Source organism: Haliotis rubra, unplaced genomic scaffold (genome assembly GCF_003918875.1).
Source record: "Haliotis rubra isolate DU_JTF1 unplaced genomic scaffold, ASM391887v1 Scf1084, whole genome shotgun sequence".
Taxonomy (NCBI): domain Eukaryota; kingdom Metazoa; phylum Mollusca; class Gastropoda; order Lepetellida; family Haliotidae; genus Haliotis; species Haliotis rubra.
The window spans coordinates 181,048-200,358 of NW_025764986.1; the positions used below are offsets into that span (position 1 = coordinate 181,048).

The following is a 19,311-nucleotide window of genomic DNA, read 5'->3' on the forward strand; positions in this document are numbered from 1 at the left end:
GTAATTAAAGGATATAGTGCCGTATAGAAGACACAGGCGCTCTCACAACCTGCCCACAGGCGAGGAAGGAGAGAGTGAAGCATGTGGGGACGGTGGCGCCACAGTTTCCCGCCTAATTAGCTGGGGAGATAACTCTTGGGAGGAGTGATTTTAGGTCTGTTCTTTATTGAAGGGAGCTTCAATAGGAGATACAGGTGTTCCACGAACGTTCGCAAGAGGAAGGAGACAAGCATTAAGCATGAGTCAGGATAAGGAAATATAATCAAGTCCAATTGTGATGAAATATATATGATCAAAATCAGTAAGAGATTTCCCATGAGCTTGAAAATGTTTTGCAATAACGTTCATTCCAATTTGGAGCCCCAAATACTGCAGTCTATCCCCCCAAAAGACATTATCTATAAATAAGGTTAAGGCATGAAATCTGGACCAAACCTCATCAATTTAGGTGTTGCTTTCGCGGGAACGGTCAAGCTACAGTGAACACTGAATTTAGCTTTCCCGTCGTGTGCTAATCTGAAGTACGGTAATCCGATGTTTTCATAGCAATTCACTTTCGTGGCACTTCTAGCACAACTTTGGTTTTCGCTTTACTGGGAATAGGGAATATTGAAATTTCCCTTTCCCGGTGTAACAGGCCAGAGTATACCCCTGTCCCAGACTATACCCGGGGTTAAACTGGGCTAGCCCAGACTATACCCCAGGTATAATCTGGGCTAGCCTAGTTTATACCCCGGGTATATTCTTAACTAGGCCATAGTATACCCCCCCTAGCCCAGATTATACCCCTACAGAAAACAAGTGATTAAGGATACTACTATCATTTTATTGTACTTCTCACACAATCAAACACTGGTTACAACATTGAAATGGTCCGATACATTTTCCAGATGCAAAGCATAATCAGTGTGAGTTTTCAAGCTGAAGCTGGCAGGGTACATCAGCCATTGCATTGACTGACCAGCTGCACTATAAATATACATGTCACATTTTAACAGACTTGCTGTTGACATAACTTCTGCATCTGTTGCCCACACTCCATCTTGTGAAATTCCCAAAATAGTGATGTACTCATTGACATTTTGTCAGGAAATGTTTTAGTTCATCATTAATGTCATTGTTCATATGCTGAACCACTTGATCTCGGATAGTGCTGTGACTGTCTTCGGATCCTGTCAGGCTGTAACTGATGCAGCGGAAGTAGCAGTTGCCGTCGCCTTTGGTTCTGTATGTCTGTCGGGGTGCTGTCAAGTCTGTCGATCTTACGTAATAAATGTCCTTTGAAGAGTTCAGGCCTAATGCAGTAGCCAAATTCCTTCAAGCATTTTGGGGGATAGGGTTGAACTAACAGGTTGACTTGATTTGTTTGGTAGTAAGGTATGTATGGTCGCCTGACTCCAGTTCATCTCTGAGTCTTTTTTGTTGCTTCGAGTATGGTCCAGTCCAGCGTGGCTCCATCCTCTGGACTCGTCGGTTATTCTTGATGTACACTGTTGATCCAACAGCTATCTCCTTGTTGCTGGTGTGTTGTCGATCGTAGTTTTCTTTCTGGCGATCCTGTGCATTGGAGATATTGTTGGAAACAGTGGAACAGATGCCTTTGTGTAGATCGAAGATGGTTTGTCACGTTCCCACTGGCCGTTTGACTGAGGATGGTAAGCCGAGGTTATGCGATGATCCGTCTGGAAATGGTCCATGAGTGAGTCAATCACTTTGTTAACGAATTCTCGTCCTTGATCACTGATCAATGTGTCCATGCAGCCCAGTCGACAGATGACATGGAAAAGAAACAGAGCAACCGACTTCGCGCTTTTGTCTATTTTTTGTTCCACCTCATTTCTTAATAAGTGTACTACCCCGTCGCCGAAATACCTTAGTTGTGCTACTACTAACCTTAATGATATATCAGCATGGCTGGGTTATGCAAAGTCGAAAATATCACATCGCAGAGAGGCACTAAACAAATGCTTCATAAATTTTGTATTATGCAGTAATGTAAATAAAATGCACCTACAAATTGTCAACATAATTTTTTAGGGGTATAGTCTGGGCTGGAGGGGTACACTTTGGCATGGTCCAGAATAAACCACCAGGGTATAGACTGGGCTAGCCTATAGTTTACCCTGGGGTATAATCTGGTGGGGGGTTATTCTGGGCTGCTACACCGGGCCAAAACCATAAATACAATGGCAAATGATGAAGTACCTGTTTTATTCATTGTTTTTTCATTTTGAACTAGGAGTGTCGACATCAGACTTTCTATTTGTCAGTATTTTGTGCCATGAAAGTTGTTCTGTATTCTCACTGGCTGGCCTGATGTCATTCTAATGTTATGACTTATCGCCACAAATATTTCCATAGGCTAAAACTAGGGAAAAATACATTGTCCTAACAAGTATGTTATAATTCACCAGATTGACATAAGTTATTTGCACAGCTAAAACTATCTCTGCTCTACCAGCCTGGGATCTTGTATGGTGACAAGACAATTTGTTAATGAAAACTTGGATCCTTAATTTGTTACAAAATAATAACAGTGCAATTTGTGCAGCAGACAATTTCTATTTCCCTGTGTCTGAAGCATAATTATCTATTAAAACATTTTCTGGGACAATCAATTTGTTTGTTTTTCTAAAAATTCCCTACAGGTATCAACTCATGATTGGTCAGTAAAGCATGAAGCACAACACCAGTGAGGGCCGGATTTCTGACACTGCAGACATTTGTTGTGTGACATGATGATTTTGGCGTGCAAAAGTCAGTTAATAAAAAAAGAAATAGGGAAAAAGTCTACAATAGACAGGGCTCCAGATAACTTTTGGGGGTGCGACATGTACTGGGGAGTACTGACATGTTTTGTGTGAGCGAGTTGATGATGTGGTTTGTCTGGACGTTTCATCGATCACTATTTCCAACCATGTATTTGTATTTGATGACGCGTGAGAAATAACCTAGCGACCGTGTGATGCGCGAAATGTCAGGTCCGACTGGATATAAATAGGAACAGTGTAGTTTTTAGCCAATCGAAAAATAGTGACGCATATCGTTGCATGGCAACGCAAGGGATGCCTACTGTCGGGGTTTCCTCATGTGTCAAATCGTGTTTCGAAAAAGAAACTTGACAAGTATTTATCCGAAATAGATTTCCATTTGCATGATACGAAAGGAAATTAAATGTTAGACCTACAAAAGTATTTATGTGCGTACATGATACGCTTGAAATCTTATATTATGTCGTACTTAATTGATTTTGAGGCATACATTACGCCTATACGCCCCTTATATGTAGCCCTGATAGAGCATTGCATATGTATTTGATTGTCAAAACAGTGACCAGTGTGACACTATTGACCAGCTAACTTGATGATCGATGATTTCAAGACGAATTTTAAAAAATGATTGCCCATGGTTCATACCATGATAATACATTTCACCGATTGTTATGCAGAGAAGACGAAGTTGGTCAACAAACTTGAATGCAGACAATACACATGCTGTAGATATGTGGATAAGTGTGACGATGTCAAGCAGGAGCTTGAAAAATCTAAACTGTTATGGAACAATAGAGAGATAAAATTTGTTCACTATGTAAGTTACTAACTATGCTTAGTGACAGAACAAGATAGTTTCTAATGGACAGATATAAAGCAATACTTACCACAGCATACCTGCACAAAACTTGCCAAGTAAATATATTTCAGCATTTTTGAAACACCGCTGAAAGAAGAACGAAGATAAGTCACCTTAATGCATACAAAATAGGTGGACTTAAATGTTGCATGGGGGAAAATCCAAAACTATACTATATGGCGGTATAATATATTTCTAAACACAATTGTAATCACATTAAACAGTGGCTGTTATGGTTCACTCATGTATTCAGCGAATTGAACCATCTCTTTTGATGACTTCCATTTGTTATTACTGATCACAAGAATCAAATATTGATTCAAAAACGAGTATTCTTACTTCTGTTTGAATTTTCAAAACAAGATAGGCAAAATGGAACATATACAAGCCAGGCAGGATAACAGCCAATGTTCTTATGTACTTAATTTGACAGTAATGTGGTCACTGGTCATAAATTAACACTGTCAACATAATAGTATAATATTATCAGTGGTCAGGTTGTGTCATACGTCCCTTATCATGTGAAAAAGTCCTCTTCTGCCCTGATATCAACTGTTCTGGTTTGGAATGCTCTTTCCATTTTCAATGATATTTAAATCTGGTTATTGTGCAGGCCAAGTCAGGCAATAAATATTGTTCTGTTCTTTGCATGCATCAATGATACAGGCCCAATAAATGGGAGCAATGTCATCCTGGAAAAGGTAATTTTCGTCAGGAACTCCGACACTATTCAAGATATCGACATGCATTGAACAGCCTAAGTAGTCCGGAGTGTGGGCTTTAAAACGATATATAGAACACTATTGTATTATTTGCCGTTCAGGAGCAGAAGATTGTTAAACACAGGCACCATCAAAAAGGCGCGAAAATTTGTGAAATCGCGAAAGTTGTCTTTGTGTCGTAATGGTGACGTTATTATTGATTTTTACATAACCATGATGTGAAGCACAAATGTTTCCCATTCAATTACCTAGAGGTTGGTACTTAGAAAAATGGAATACATTGATTTTTCGCAGAGTTGAGACCTTTCTCTTAACCCTATGAAAATGCGTCTTAAAAAATTCACCGACTTTCAAGGGCGATAACTCCAAAACAATTCAAGATATCGACATGCCTTGAACAAATTAAGGTGTCCAGAGTATAGGCTTTCCAACGGTGTATCGAACGCGATTGTACTATATGCCGTTCTGGAGAAGAAGATTTTTAAAGACAGGCACCGTAAAAACGAGGAAATCAGCAAAAATTTTCCGCAATTTGACCTACCGGCCAACTTTTGCTATGTGTTGTATCGTTGGAGAATGGTGTTGTCTACACTGAGTGAAAATTTGGTCCATTTATCTCTTATAGTTTTTGAGTTATTCAGGTGTAAAGATTTCGACATTTTGGGTTGTCTGCCCTTACCGGAAGCCGGAAGTCGGGATTTTTTCACCATTGTATCAATTTCAACATACAGGCTATCATCCCTGAAAGTTTCATGCAAATCGACCCAGCGGTTAGGTCAGGGGAGCGGGTACAAAAGCCAAAAAATTTATTTGCATATTATATACATCATGTCTGAGGGGAAAACGTTTGTTAACGAAGCATACCATGCAACCGTAGCATACACTCGTCTGACAAAAATGGTCCTCAAACAACCGACTATCAAGCTTGACTTCGACCTGCAGGATATGGGTATGCTTATCTTGAACCTGGGTATGGCGATGGCCATGAAGGATATCCTTGTAAAACAAGGGATCATACCAGAAAATATCTTGAAGTAAATATAGTTATATATAGGATGGCTATGATCGCTGTGATGGTCGGCGGGGCTGTAGTAAACGCCCTGGCATTTTCCGGGAGTAATTACCTCTTCTCGAAACTACGGGAGTAAAATGCGGCCGAGGTAGAAGCGGAGCGAAAATGGCACGACATAGCTGTGGAGAAACTGCAAGCCGCGCAAGCTGAGTACGTTAAGAAACGTATGCAGAGACTCGATTACATTAACGACCAACCCGAGCGTGAGAACCATGCCGTTAGAACGTTCAAGGACGTCGACACTGCGAAAGAATAGTACCTGCTGACCGGCAAACAGCTCAAACCCATTGGCGAATCCCCCCCACTCTCTCAGTACTACGTGCCCTCCCCGGGACAAAAGGACTGGGAACTGGTCTTCATCGTGCTGGATCTAGCAGCGACTGTGTTAATCGCAAGGCAATTAAACTAGATACACATATGAGTATACCAAAAATGAGACCCGCTCCGTATCGTTGCCAGTACGTGCTTATGGGGAAAACCGAGACCTGTGGTCCACATGAGGAGTATCAGAAATGGATTTGTGAACTACACGTGCTCCGTGTGCGGTATCTGAGTGAAATGCCACTACTACCTATGTAGAGCCCACGGGGCAAACGTAGTCAGGCACCAGCTTATCTACGGGAAGAGGAACTCAATGGCATGTTCTAGCTAGTTATACATCAGCAACAAAGATTTACTAATTTCGAAGTATGAAAACATAGGTACACAAAGTCAGGGAGTGCATCACTCCAGCAACAGACTCTCTGGTTTACAGGCATGTAAGAGCTGGTTATACATCAGCAACAAAGAGTTCAAATTTTCAAAGTGTGATAATATAGGTATACAAAATCAGGGAGTACACTACTCCAGTTGCAAACTCCATAGGTAAGGCACTTGGAGCTGGTTATACATTGGCAACAAGTTACAAATTTTGAGAGTGTGAAAGCATAGGTACATAAGTCAGGGAGTACATGACTGCAGTGGCAAGCTCATGGGTTACCTGCATGTTGAGTAATTAGGTCTTCAGACGAAATGTCTGGAAGACCTACTGTTATTATCCGAATATTTAGGTCTTCAGACGAAATGTCTGGAAGACCTACTGTTATTATCCGAATATTATTAGGGCTCCTTGCCACAAGGCAGGAGACCTATTGGAATCGTTAATGTTTTTATTATTTATTATTCCGCCGTATTTTGTACCAGCCCTACAAAAAGCACCGCTGGACAGAATCGCTTGAAAAAAAATACCATGGTGCCAACAGTGCTGAAGTCGTTTCTGCAAAAATCTCAAGGCTCTAGGCCCAATAGCAAAGGGGAGATAATTCAAAATTAATTTAAATTTTTCAATTTCCAAAGCAATAATCTCCGAAACTACAAGTCCGATGACTACCAAATGTCTGGAGCAGATCTGGAATCCGATTACCTTCAATTTCAACTGCAGGATCCAAGGGGCTACGAGGCACCGTTTGGCCGCCATATTGGATTTAAGGAAATTTCACGTTTTTGACGGGTAGGCATTTCTGCAATCCATAAGTCTGAATGTATGATGTCAAGAACTTTGCACATTTGCACATATAGAGTATATACCTCAAATATGAACATCCTCGAGCTCACGTTGCGATATCTTGATTAGTTACGGATATCTAGATTTTGGTTTTGTTGTTTATTTTTTTACTAAACTGTATCTTTAAAGAATCGCAGCGTCATTACTATTTCAACTACGCTGGCTAAAATCTGGCAGCATGCAATAACTTGATGCGCTGAACAGTTTTGTTCTTTGGGGCATGTCAAAATGTGAATCGTTTGGCGGCCATATTCGATTTCGGCCCATTCTGGTGACACTACTCTAGAAACAGCTTAGCTGCTCCGATTCTGCACAAAAAACACACGAAAATTGGTACAATGCATAAGCGTACAATGTTTAACATTTTGTGTTCTTGGATGCTTATCAAAAACGGCGTCGTTTGGCGGCCATATTGTATTGAATCTTACACACATGGATTTACAAAAACAATCACAGCGTCATTACTATTTCACCTACGCAGCTAGAATCTGGCAGCATGAAGTAACTTCATGTGCTGAACATTTTCTGTTCTTTGGTGCATGTCAAAATGAGAATTGTTTGGCGGCCATATTGGATTTCGGCACATTCTGATGACATTAATTTATATACAGCGTAGCTGCTCAGGGTCTGCACAGAGAGACGTGAAAATCAGTACAATGCATCACGATGATACGCTTGACATTTTGTGTTCTTACATGCTTATCAAAATATGCCTCGCTTGGCGGCCATATTGGATTGAAAACTGCACAAATGCAATATTGACCCCATTACGGCATAAAACAGCCTATATCTCCACTACTATTACCGCAATCACTTTCATATTTGGCATGTGGCTTAGTCATGAAATGCCGATCATTTTTGGGTGGGTCAAAAATCGATATCTCTAGCCGTTTGGCCGCCATCTTGGATTGAACTTTTTCATTTTCAGGTTGCCATAGCAACAAAACTTGAAAAATAAAAGACTCGACTTTTATAGCATCACTAGGCACAGTCAAGGGGATGCTGTGTGCAAAATCGCAACTCTATACGTTTCATAGTTCCGGAGGAAATGGATAGCTTGTAGTTTGGCCGACAGACATGTGATACATCGGATCTGGGCAAGCAGAAACACTAACTCCTTTCACCTTAAAGGTAATATCAACGGAGACTTAGCTCGCCAAAAAAAGTGTTTTTTCTTGTGACGGACCGGTCAAATGACCTTGACCCCGTGACCTTGACCATTAGAAAGCATTTTTGACTTACTATCAAGTTCCGGGGTTAAAACCCCGAAAAACTCAAAAATAATGATTTTGTAATTAGGGCTCCTTGCCACAAGGCAGGAGACCTATTGGAATCGTTAATGTTTTTAGGGCTCCTCGCTGCAAAGCAGGAGACCTATTGTAATTACTGATGTTTTTATTATTATTATTATTATTATTATTATTATTTATTATTCCGCCGGATTTTGTTCCACTCCTACAAAGAGCACCAGTGGACAGAATCACTTGAAAAAAATCACCATGGTGCCCACAGTGCTGAAGTTGTGCCTGCAAAAATCTCAAGGTTCTAGGCCCAATAGCAAAGGGCAGATAATTGAAAATTAATTCAAAAATTTCAATTTCAGCAGCAAATATCTGCAAAACTACTGATCCAATGACTACCAAATTTCTTGAGCAGATGCGCAATCAAAATGTCTACAATTTCGCCTGGACGGGTCGAGTCGCTAAAATGCACCGTTTGGACGCTATTTTGGATTGAAGATTTTGGTGATGTTTTTCAGCAAAATCCTGACTGCACACCTCCCAAAATGTGCTGCACTAAAACTACAAGGGCTACGGCTTTCAAACGTTGCATACTTTGTGTCTATGCATGTTCCTACACAGTAGCATCGTCAAATGTGCCTATGCTTATATGATGGCCGCCATATTGGACGCTACTTTTCGGCAAAAGTTGTCTTCAAAAACTTTCACGGGCTTCTTTGCCATTTTGTGCCAAACTAAACTTAGCACATACAACATTTTAAGCGCTTGTTCTGAAGTGGCCTTTGGTTGTTGAACATTTTCTGTTCTTGGTCCTATGTCAAAGTCGCGATGCGGCGGCCATATTGGATTGAAGATGTTTATCGGAAATGTGCAGATTTTGTAGGGTAGGCATTTTTCGCAATCCATAACTCTGAATGTATGAACTGCAGAACGCTGTAAATGTGCAGATATACAACATATACCTCAAATACTAATGCCCATAAGCTATGTTGCCATATCTTGATTAGTTACGGATATCTAGATGTTTGCTTCTGTTGTTTATTTTGTACTAAAATGTATTTTCAAAAAATCGCAGCGTCATAACTATTTCAACTATGCAGCTAGAATCTGGCAGTGTGTAGTAACTACGTGTGTTGAACATGTTTTGTTCTTGGGTTCATGTCAAAATGTGTATTGCTTGGCGGACATATTGGATTTTGTCAGATTCTGAAGATGCTACGTTATAAACAGTATAGCTGCTCAAGTTCTGCACAGAAGGCAGTAAAACCTGGCAGTATGCATCAACATAAGATGCTTAACGTTTCGTGTTCTTACATGCATATACAAAATTGGATCGTTTGTCGGCCATATGGCATTGAAAATTGCACAAATGCATTATGTGTCCTACAATCAAAATGCCTACAATTTCGCCTGGACGGCTCATGTCGCTCAAATGCACCGTTTGGACACTTGAAACGGTGCGTCTGATAGCCGAAGTTCTGACGATTCCAGAACACTAATTGTTTTGAACGTAGACCCAAGGACAACGGAGCTACAGCCTGTCAAAGAGTGAACTATTTCTTGTCCGGAACTTCTTAAAAGGTACATCACCCCTGCCGACCAGGGGTCAACTTTTCCTGTCCGAGGAGCTCACGTTTTCCACCTTTAAACACCCGTTACTCGGAAAAAAACCATCCGATTTCGACCAAAATTTGGATATGCATTTATGCCGCCAGTGTCAGTTGTGTGTACCAGTTGCAGCAACATAGCTTCAAAGACAACGGAGGGACAAATAATATTCTATTTTCCTCACTACAGTTGCTAATCTGGATTGCTTTTCTACTGAGGGCTATGAAAATTGTCAGTGTATATGTGTATGGTTTGCTGATCACTTTTTATTCTAAGGTACACGTTAAAAATATCACCGTTTCGTGGTTAGAGGCAGCCGTGAAAATCCTAAAAATCCGCTCACTCGCCGACTTTGTGATGTCTGGAATGTGTCATAACTTTCTCGGAGATTTACGACACGGCAGATTACCCGTGCAAAGCATGCGACAGTCTGAAGGAAACCGCAGGGACGATATCTGCTAGAAAGAGACTACCACTGCAAAGCGTGGTCCACGTGCAGATATGGGAAACGATGTCAATTTCAATTGACAATGACGAGAGCTAGAGCTACACAAAATTAAAATACAATATATAACAAGTTTTATGGATAACAACTTCTTTATTTTCGTGAGTGCGACGTTTCGATACAGATTCTTGTACCGTTGTCAAGCAAGAGTGATACATGAAGTGTAGGAGCTGCATATATATACTGTATATAACAATGAAACAACATAATAGACAAGGGAAACAACATAATTGCCATGATTGGCTAAGCAGTAAGCTGATGAAGCCAGTAAGTACATAAAGGATAGTGAGAGGAAGCCAGAGATGTAGTTACCAGTATTCTCCCCAAAGCCCAGCCTCAGAAACCAAACATCACACCAGCTGAGAAACAAGCCATCAGACAACTTAAACAACATCCTGATATTGTCATCGCCCCAGCCGACAAGGGCAGAGCCACTGTTGTCTTAGACAAGGACCACTTCCACTCCATGGTGGATAACCTCCTAGATGACACCTCAACCTACCAAATGATGAAGAGGGATCCGACTACAAAGCTCAACCGTCAGCATAAGGCCACGCTAAAAACGCTGCATGATAAATATCAACTCTCAACAGACCTGTATCGTAAACTCACAGTATCTCACCCCCAGCCACCTTATGCCAGAGCAACAGTCAAAATCCACAAGAACCCGTTAAAACTCGTCTACTAGTCTGTTCCCAGCTGACACTGTATTCTACAGTACTGCCCAGCACCTTACCCAAGTACTTCCCCATTAGGTAAATCTGCCAACTCCTTCATCAATGATTCAACTGACTTCTGCTCCAAGATCCGTGGACATCACCAACCCAGGTCCAATCATCAGCTACGACGCTGTGGACCTATTCACCAATGTACCTCGGGATGAAGCCCTTCAAGCACTACGCCACAGAATTGACAACCTCCAACAACCCCTCAACACCAGCCTCTCTACCGACTCTATCATCAGCCTCACCTCCGCTTGCATCAACTCCACCTACTTCACCTGGGCGATGCCATCTATGAGCAAATCCACGGACTTCCCATGGGCTCCCCACTATCCCCCATCCTAACAGAAATTTACATGGCCGACCTGGAAGAGAAGGCCCTAGAAACTGCACCCTTCAAACCGGCCCTGCTGGTACCGCAAAGTGGATGACACCTTCGCCGCCCCTCCAACCTCAGCAAGATCCAAAGCAGCTCCTCGCCCATCTCAACAGCCAACATCCCCAAGATCAAATTCACCATTGAAACAGAGCAGAACAACCAACTACCTTTCCTTGATGTCCTTGTGTCCCGCGACCTCCTGCAACCAACTCCAGACCTCCGTGTACAGAAAACCAACTCATCATACGGATCAATACATCCACTACAACTCCAACCACCCACCTAAAGTCAAGACCGGCGGCCATCTCTACATTGACCAGAAGAGCCAAAACATCTGCTCAACAAACCTACAGGAAGAAATTGAACACCTGAGGAAAGTCTTTGTGGAACGCAACCACTACCCACCTGAAATAGTCAACAGAACCATCAAGCAACGCTTTCACCTCCTGCCAAAAGGTCTAAACCAGAATCAGCCCCCATCAAGATATCCATTCCCTACATTGGTAAACCATCACACCAAATCAGCCGACTCCTGAAACAACAGGCAGGAATAGACACTACCTTTCTCAGCGCCCTCCAGCCTCAACAACCTCCTCCATGCCAACGGAAGAAAACAACCCACCACAACAACAACAACCCGAAATGTGTTATTTACAAAATAGACTGTGATTGTGGACAATGCTACATAGGTGAAACATCCCGACCCATCAACACCCGAAGTCAAAGAACATCGCGACCTCTGTTGCTAATTCCGACACCAAATCAGCTATCCCTGACCACATCAAAGCCAACCCCAATCATCAAATAGAGTGGTCCGACATCACCATTCTCGCCAACAACCAAACGGACTTCACTAAACGCGAAGCTCACAGAAGCCATTCACATCAAACGCCACAAGCCTACCATCAACCGTGACCAAGGATACTTCATTCCATCTGCTTATGATCCACTCCTCCACCAAGCCCAGTCTATTGTATAAACATCGCGATCCATTGTATAAACATCTCATTGTAACTACATCTCTGGCTTCCATTCACTATCCTTTATGTACTTACTGGCTTCATCAGCTTACTGCTTAGCCAATCATGGCAATTATGTTGTTTCCTTTGTCTATTATGTTGTTTCATTGTTATATACAGTATATATATGCAGCTCCTACACTTCATGTATCACTCTTGCTTGACAACGGTACAAGAATCTGTATCAAACGTCGCGACTCACTTAAAAATAAAGAAGTTGTTATCCATAAAACTTGTTATATATTGTACGCCTCAACTTCTAAAATGCCACTCAAACAAAAACCACATTTTCAGTCAAAAGGAATACGTTATTAGCAATTGAAAGTGCATTATTCTTTTTCCTTCCAATCTCTAATCAAACCAACACCTCTTTCCAAAGCCATACGTGCAATTACCCATACCATACAACACAATCCTTTGTTTCTAACCCTGAAAACATAAGAATTCAAAGTTTACCACTGAAGTATTTCTCATTACTGACAATGATATGATCCATATCAGCTATAACCTTTACTGCTTCGACATCAGGTACCAAATGTTTAGAAATTATCCAAGCCAAGGAGCCCTCAATGTTGCCCGCCACTTTAATTATTCTTATTATTCCAACCGTTTTTGTGACAGCTCTCCTGACCTAACCGCTAGGTCGATTTGCATGAAACTTTCAGGGATGATAGCCTCTGTGCTGAAATTGATACATAGTCGAAAAAATCCCGACTTCCGGCTTCCGGTAAGGGCAGACAACCCAAAATGTCGAAATCTTTACACCTGAATAACTCAAAAAACTATAAGAGATAGATTGGCCAAATTTTCACTCAATGTAGACAACATCATTCCCCGTCGATTCAGTCCATACCGGAAGTTGGCCGGCAGGTCAAATTTTCCGCTATATTGAAAAAACTGATTTTTTTTTGCTGATTTGCTCGTTTTGACAGTGCCTGTGTTTGAAAATCTTCTTCTCCAGAACGGCATATAGTACAATCGTGTTCGATACGCCTTTAGAAAGCCAATACTCTGGTCTACTTAGTTTGCTCAAGGCATGTCGATATCTTGAATTATTTGGAGTTATCGCCCTTGGAAGTCGGTGAATTTTCTAAGACGCATTTTCATAGGGTTAAGAAAAAGGTCTCAACTCTGCGAAAAATCTATGGAATCCATTTTTCTAAATACCAACCTCTAGGAAATTGAATGGAAAACATTTTTGCTTCACATCATGGTTATGTAAAAATCAATAATAACGTCACCATTACGACTCAAAGACAACCTTCGCGATTTCGCAAATTTTCGCACCTTTTTGACGGAGCCTGTGTTTAACAATCCTCTGCTCCTGAACGGCAAATAGTACAATGGTGTTCTATATATCGTTTTAAAGCCCACACTCTGGGCTACTTAGGTTGTTCAATGCATGTCGATATCTCGAATAGTGTCGGAGTTATTGCCCTTGGAAGTTGGTCAATTTTTGGCAAAACACATTTTTATAGGGTTCACAGCTCTGCGAAAACACAATGGATTTCCTTTTTGAAGGTACCAAACTGTAGACAATAAAATGTGGAACAAAAGTTAATAGTTACACCACAATTGCGCCACAAACATTGAGGGACATTAGGATTCCGCATTTTTTCAGTTGTGAGATAACTAACTGAAGGTAGCGGCGAGTGTTGCTAGATTTTAATGTCGCTTCCTTCAGTTAGTTCTCATCTCACTGGAAGCGACAGTAAAATCTAGCCACAGTCGCCGCTTCGTGGTTTTCCAGTGCCTACAGAAATAGTTCCCTCTTTAACAGGCTGCAACTCCGTTGTTCTTAGGTCTACAGTCAAAACAATTAGTGTCCTGGAATTGCCAGGAATGCACTTCAATACACTTCAAACACCCGTAACCCCGAGAGTTAAAATCGACGGTCCAGCTGGCGTCCAAAGAAACGGTACAAGTAAAGGTAGCCACGGGGGGTGTATGGGGAGGTCTGAAGACCGCCAGTATTGCCCAGGAGGCAATCCTAGTCTTATTATTCCAACCGTTTTTGTGACAGCTCTCCTGACCTAACCGCCTGGTCGATTTGCATGAAACTTTCAGGGATGATAGCCTGTATGCTGAAATTGATACATAGTCGAAAAAATCCCGACTTCCGGCTTCCGGTAAGGGCAGATAACCCAAAATGTCAAAATCTTTACACCTGAATAACTCAAAAACTATAAGAGATAAATGTACCAAATTTTCACTCAATGTAGACAACATCATTCCCCATCGATTCAATGCATAGCGGGAGTTTGCCGGCAGAATAAATTTTCCGCAATTTTGGAATAACTGAAATTTTTGCGGATTTTCACGATTTGACGGTGCCTGTCTTTGAAAATCTTCTTCTCCAGAACGGCATATAGTACAATCGTGTTGGATACGTCGTTGGAAAGCCAATACTCTGGACTACTGAGTTTGCTCAAGGCAGGTCGATATCGTGAATGGTTTTGGAGTTGTCGCCCTTGGAAGTTGGTGAATATTTTAAGACGCATTTTCATAGGGTTAAGAAAAAGGTCACAACTCTGCGAAAAATCAATGGATTCCACTTTCCATAGTATCAAACTGTAGGTAATTGGATGGGAAACATTTGTGCTTTACATCATGGTTATGTAAAAAATCAAAAATAACGTCCCCATTATGACACAAAGACAACCTTTGCGATTTCGCAAATTTCCGCGCCTTTTTGACGGTGCCTGTGTTTAACAATCTTCTGCCCCTGAACGGCAAATAATACAATAGTGTTCTATATATCGTGTTAAAGCCCACACTCCGGACTACTTAGGCTGTTCAATGCATGACGATATCTTGAATAGTGTCAGTGTTATTGCCCTTGGAAGTTGGTCAATTTTTGGCAAAACGCATTTTTATAGGGTTCACAGCTCTGCGAAGACACAATGGATGTCATGTTTGAAGGTACCAAACTCTAGACAACAAAATGTAGAACAATTTTGCTTCACATTATTATTATGCAAAAGTCAATAGTTACGCCACAATTACGCCTCAAACAGGGAGGGACATGAGGATTTTTGCATTTTGTCAGTTGCGAGATAACTAAGTGAAGGAAGCGGCGAGTGTTGCTAGATTTTAATGTCGCTTCCTTCAGTTAGTTCTCATCTCACTGGAAGCGACAGTAAAATCTAGCCACAGTCGCCGCTTCGTGGTTTTCCAGTGCCTACAGAAGTAGTTCCCTCTTTAACAGGCCGTAACTCTGTTGTTCTTAGGTCTACAGTCAAAACAATTAGTGTTCTGGAATTGCCAGGATGTGGTCTCTCCAGCAGTGTGCGTACCAGCCTGACTGTGACAGGAATACGCTTGTCTTTTTGACCACAACAAAATCTACAATATTTACCAGTAATCTCTTTTAGTATATGTCTGTAGATATTGCTGTATTATTTTGCTTTGTTTGACTGTGTCTTCCTGTTTGTTTTTCTGCAGTTTGTGAATTTTCCGTTTGTGTCAGCAGCATTGAATCAATGCCAAATTAATCTCTGGTTGGAACCCCGGCCTTTAACCGCACCACAGTAATTTTTTAATGGTTGAGTTGAGTTGGGCTTTACGTCACATCGGCATTATTCCAGCCAGCCATATAGTGATAAGAACAAGTCTGCATTAGTAGACATGGTAAGTTCAGAGTCAAAATGAGTTTTATTTAAAAAAACATCTTTTCATTACGTTGTCATTTAAAAACAGAAAAAGTCATAGCACTAAATTTAAAAGCAGGCAGTTTGTTAGTCACATCAAACAGTTACAATTTATAATGCAGATAAACTTCCCTCAGGTTGTTCACTATCAGATGAGAGCTCACGCAGGAGAACATATATCTCCTATAAAGAGACTACCACTGCAAAGCGTGGTCCACGTGCAGATATGGGAGACGATGTCAATTTCAACGGCAGATGTAATTGACAATGACAATGAGCTGTCAAATCTGAGTTGGAACGTCATCCAATGCCCACAGAAATAGTGTTACATCGGCATGATCCTTCACAAGTGCAGTATTTGCACATATGTGTATGCGTCAGATAGCTAGGATCACGGCAATTCCAGAACACTAATCGTTCAGACCGTAAACCCAAGGACAGCGGATCTACGGCCTGTTCAAGAGAGAACTACATCTTCTCCAGAACTACTTAAAAGGTACATGACCCCCGCGACCCCGGCTGCATTTCACCGATCCGCTCTCGTGTCAAAAACGTGTTCTGCCTGGGTTTGGGACGCTTTCTAGCACATCAATACACTTCAAACACCCGTAACTCCGAGGGTTAAAATGGACGGTCCAGCTGGCGTCAAAAGAAACGGTACAAATAAAGGTAGCCACGGGGAGTGTATGGGGAGGTCTGAAGACCGTCAGTATTGCCCTGGAGGCAATCCTAGTTAATATTATTATCATTCTTCTTCTTCTTATTATTATTATTATTCTTATAATTATTATAGGATATTTATAAGATGTTAAAACCTGGTTATTGCTGACAACAGAGTTAATAATTTCAAAGTTTGCAAGGATGGGTATAGAAAGACAAGGTGCAAACCTCCAGCAACAAACTCATGGGTCGTAGGCATGTTGGAGCTGAGTATTTATTGGCCCAGAGACTTGCAGATTTTCAAAGTTTGAAATAAAGCTATTAGGCCATTTTTTGTGAAATTTGTTAAGCCTGTTGTTTTTCTTAGCTATGTATTTTTCGACAAATACAATGTTCTGTATTATTTTCAGAAATCCTGACATTTGCAGCCATCTGTTGTTTATACTTGAGATATATATGAATCGTTTCCCAGCGAGAATAATGTTGTTAATAAAATCATAGCCAGTGTTAAGTCCCAACAGGATTGTGAAATCTGAGAGTACAATGTCAATGCTAAAAGTGTTTTTAATAAAAATCCTTGGTTCACTCCAGAACATCTGTACATGTTCACACGGTACAAAAACATGGATAATATCCTCAGGTACTGATTTGCAAAATGTACAAATATTTTTGTCAATAAATTTCATCTTCAACAATTCTTTTTAAGTATATATAACCTTGTGGATGAATCTAAATTGAAAATCCAATAATTTAACATCCCGAGTACACTTTCTATAGTTTGTAAAAACAATACTCCAATGTAATGTAATCTGAGTCATACTTTCCCACTTGTTACACACATCAGGTAGCTCACATGTTTTAATCTATTTGTCATAGAACCTTCTACAACCTTTTGAAGGTATAATAAGTTCATACACTATGTCATTAATACCCAGATTTTGAGTCTCATTAATAGAATTATTGACAGTATGTCTCCATGAGACAGGGATATTTTTCAAAAGTTTATTGTAGTCTAGAAATGTTCCTCTAACTGGATACCTATTCTTGAACTCATTAAAAGAGAGTAGACCGACAGATTTAAAGAGGTCTTTAACTTCAGTGATTCCATACTCAAACCAACTTTTAAGAAAAAAGGATGAATCAACAAATTGGTGATTAAACCAGAGGGGCACAGAGAGTATTTTAGACAGATCATTCTCATCAGTTATGAATAAGCTTCTGTATCTCTTCCATGATAGAAGAACATCTTTCCAATATGGGTTGTCTACAGTGCAGAATTGATCAATGTTTGAGCCCATCTGAGCAAGTTGACGAAAAGGAACATTGCAAGGGTTATTAGCGTCATTGTTAAAATACCTCTTAATAGTGGCTAGTTTCAATGCAGCAATAAAGGATTTTAAATCAATCATCCTAATTCCTACTTCCCTGTAATCCTTTTGATAGTCCTCTTTATCTTATCAGGCTTACCACTTCAGATAAAAGTGAAAAAACATTTTCTCAATATCATCCACGAAACATTTAGGAGGATTAGGGAGTGATGTGAAAATGTGTACTAAAGTAGATACAGCCAAGGTTTTAATTACCTTTTTTGCCAATTCCCAAGAATGTTTGATATAACTTTTAGCCTATTCCTGGTGTTGTATCCCACAGGTAATTCAAATCAGCATTTAAAACAATACCCAAAACCTCAAAGTTCCCTAAGTGCCAGTCCAGGCCATATTCACTACATATTATATCTTTACTGTTAGCCATAGCTCCAATCCACAGGGCTTTTTGTCTTGTCTCTATTTATTTTTAGTCCTCACATGCGATAGAAGAGAGAAAGAGTATCCATAGCAGCCTTCTGGCTGACATCGGAGCCATCCAGAAAGAGCTGGGTGTCGTCAGCATATTGACCTAGCTTATATTCCTTGCTATTCAAGATAATACCCTTAATACTTACATTCGCATGAATCATGATACTTAGGATCTCTGCTACAAACAAAAATAGATATGGCGAGATGGGACCCCCTTGCCTACAGCCTCTATTATTAGGAAAGAATTTGGATAGATGTTCATTTTGGATAATGCAGGAGGTAGCATTTTTTGTTAGTATAGATATCCATTTCAGCATGTATGGACCAAATCCAAACTTTTGTAAAACCTTGCTAACAAATGTTTTTGAAACTGTGTCAAATGCTTTTTCAAAATCAATTAATAGTAAAAGGCCATTCTTTTTTTGTTTTCTAGTTTCAAACATGATTTCATATAACAGTCTTATATTTTCACTGATACATCTACCAGGAATGAAGCCTGTTTGATTTTCATGTATCAGATGGTCAAGTGTAACTTTCAGTCTATTAGTGATACATGTACTTATAATCTTATGAATGGATAGGGCGCCAGTTCTTCAAATATGTTCTATCCTTTCCTTGTTTAGGTATGCAAGTTATGACACCCCTATTCATAGTCAAAGTCAAGTGATCATTTTGAAATGATTGATTTATGTATCGAAGACACCACTTTCCCAAATCCAGCCAATTTTTTTTAAAGAATTCGACTGAATAGCCGTCAATGCCTA

General features: G+C 40.5%; 1 long non-coding RNA gene across 1 annotated transcript in view; it reads right to left on the reverse strand.

Moving 5' to 3' along the window:
- LOC124282015 overlaps window positions 1–19,311 on the reverse strand; it is a 79,458-nt gene that overhangs the window by 38,052 nt on the left and 22,095 nt on the right. Inside the window, exon 2 of the long non-coding RNA XR_006900038.1 lies at window positions 3,659–3,717. This is a non-coding gene — a long non-coding RNA (uncharacterized LOC124282015). The remainder of the gene's footprint in view (window positions 1–3,658; window positions 3,718–19,311) is intronic.